The 2,885-nt window shown below is 33.3% G+C and overlaps 1 protein-coding gene across 7 annotated transcripts in view; it reads left to right on the forward strand.

The window, feature by feature from the left end:
• The window catches only part of LOC115217268 (mucin-17-like), a 127,489-nt gene that overhangs the window by 73,586 nt on the left and 51,018 nt on the right, over positions 1-2,885 (forward strand). The window contains exons 1-2 of one of the 7 annotated variants that reach the window (XM_036507189.1): positions 1-378; positions 1,674-1,756. The exon at positions 1-378 is cut by the window's left edge and continues 33 nt beyond it. The exons of 4 other annotated variants lie outside the window; for them this stretch is intronic. The gene's annotated coding sequence lies outside the window, so the exon portion shown is untranslated. Of the gene's footprint in view, positions 379-947; positions 1,257-1,673; positions 1,757-2,885 lie in introns of those variants that run through there. 2 more of the 7 variants (XM_029786910.2, XM_036507188.1) reach the window with 2 other exon arrangements.

Below are 2,885 nucleotides of genomic sequence, written 5' to 3' on the forward strand. Positions count from 1 at the left end.
AACTCATTCATGAGAACCAACGCACTTAGATTTGACCTCTCTGATTTTTTGGCAACGTTCTCCTCGATTTTACCTTTGTCATAGGTACATTCCACGACTAACTCATGGCACCTTTTTAACCCGGCATAAATTGCCTCGATTATTCCATGTGATGGAAACGGATGACAGGAATGAGTAGATTTTTTTTTTCTCTCTCTGAGTGGGTTGCAGCTAACAACCAACGTAGACGTAGAAAACACTAGATCTGTAATGAAGTGGCCACAGCGGATGTAAGAATTATAAGGACATGAACAAATTTAGGAAGAGAAAACACCGCAGATCAGTCAAACACGCATGCCAACACTGAAAGAAAAGATAACGAGATTATACAAAACTGGGGTGATTATAACAATAATGATATTGCTTGTGTACTTGTGTACTTGTGTACTTGTGTATGTGTGTGTTTCAGTCTGTGTGGCTGAAGTATCATTCCGTGTGTTGAATTTACATCTGTATATTGTGTGTGTCTTTAGTCACAAAATAAGAATAAAATGGTTATATATTGTTGCATGGCTAATGTAGGCTATCAACCTGTAGAAAGGCATTCTGAAGAACTCATTGTATTTTGAAGGAGACTGCTACATGTTTCTATTAACATGCAACCTTTACTGAACATAATACTGAATGTTGAATTTATTTGATATTATTATATCAAATGTCCATTTGTGGTTGTTACAAATCTTAACACTATTTTGCAACTAGTACTACTGTGTTACTAAAAAAACTGACTGTCACATTATATTGCTAAATTATCCAATCAGTGTAAAACAGAACTACATTTTGACTCACTGTTACTGACTGCTACTGCATAAGCAATACCAGATAATTTTAAAGGTAGCTCAGTAGTAATGGGAGGGGAACACAGCTTCTATTTATTACTACTGTAACAACCTCCATCCAAGTCGTTACTGATGCAGCTACTGCAGCTGCCTTTATTGCTGCTACTAGGATTAGCAATGCTAGAGAGCTGCTGTAGATTCAAATGAATAAACATGCAAACACATATTCCGAATAGTGGAAGAATCACTGAGTTGCACTTCCTATCAATGAAGCAATGTATTTTCGCTAAAAATTTGAGTTCTTGTTTGAGTGATAAAAATTTACAATGGCTACATACGATATATCATTGATAAAATGCAGGTGAAATTTGAAATTAATGAGATAGCTTTTATTTGTAACAAATACTTTCTCGTTCAACCTTTGAAGTGGGGATTAGGGTAAGATATCTTATATTTCAATATTATACATATATATATACATATATAAAAAAAAGAGTTCCTCAAGTTAGATTAAGTAGTTGTTTGTTTTATTGCTTTGGTATCGTTGAGGCATTTCATCTTTTCTTCAACGACAGAAATCTTTGTTAATGACATCACTACAAATGTTGTCTTGATACATATCAGCCGAACATCAAATAAGAATTTGTCCTTGGAAAATGCTAAACACACAATTAAGATGATTTTATTCTCTAATATCTGCTTGTATTCCGCTGCTGTAATTTCCTTCCTTCTTCTCTATCTTGCCTGTCTTTCAATCCATTTTGCTCAAAAGCTTATATAAATATTAAAAAAAAAAAAAAAAAGTATTTATGAAGAGTTTTATTTTTCTAATGATAATGATATTTTTCTCAACAGGAAAAGATCAATGCTAACTTCCAAAATATCTTGACAGAAATACAGATAATGTTTACATATACAGATTTCCTACCAAATTCTCAGTACGTCTTTCTCTTTTTTTTCACCCATTAATGTCCCCCCCTGCTGCTCTTCCATCCTCATCCTTTGTTTCATTTCCCAAACTCTCCACCCTCCATCTTTATATAACCACCTGATACAGACAAAATTAATGTATATGCAAAACATTGTGAATTTATCATATTTTAAGCATAATCATGTATCAATTTCTTCGTTCCTTAAGTTGTTACTATCAGTTCTAGCTTTAAAAAAAACGAAACAAGCAAAAAAAACAACCAAAAAAACTCTCATCTTTTAGTGCTTCTCTTGGGAAACAATTATCTTACATGGAGATTACAAAATCTTTGCGAAACTTCGACTGAAGTTCCACAAAAGTAAATGCAGGAAGGGATAGATATATTTACAAATAGGCATAGGAGTGGCTGTGTGGTATGTAGCTTGCTTACGAACCACATGTTTCCGGGTTCAGTCCCGCTGCGTGGCACCTTGGGCAAGTATCTTCTATTATAGCCTTGGGCCGACCAAAGCCTTGTGAATGGATTTGGTAGACAGAAACTGAAAGAAGCCCGTTGTATATATGTATATATATATATATATATATATATATATATATGAAATATAAATTAGAGACAAAACCACTATTATGCAACTCAAACAGTGATAGACATAAACCAAACCATAAATAACAAATAATATATATTTTTATAAAACATATAACTTATTACTAGATCTCAAAAAGTATAAAAATGAATGATCATATATAATGAGTAATATATAATACACACACATACATATATATATATATATATAATATATATATATATATATGTGTGTGTGTATATATGTTTGTATGTCTGTGTTTGTCTCCCCAACATTGCTTGACACCTGATGCTGGTGTGTTTACGTGCCCGTAACTTAGCGGTTCGGCAAAAGAGGCCGATAGAATAAGTACTTGGCTTACAAAGAATAAGTCCTGGGCTCGATTTGCTCGACTAAAAGGCGGTGCTCCAGCATGGCCACGGTCAAATGACTAAAAGCGTAAAATATCAGTCAGAACCTGTCTTTAAATTATAACGAAGGATAATCCATATCAGTGATATCCAAAGAAAGATGTTATAACACAAGTGAATGAGTAATATTAATGGATTTTAA

The sequence above is a fragment of the Octopus sinensis genome, linkage group LG11 (assembly GCF_006345805.1).
Source record: "Octopus sinensis linkage group LG11, ASM634580v1, whole genome shotgun sequence".
NCBI lineage: Eukaryota > Metazoa > Mollusca > Cephalopoda > Octopoda > Octopodidae > Octopus > Octopus sinensis.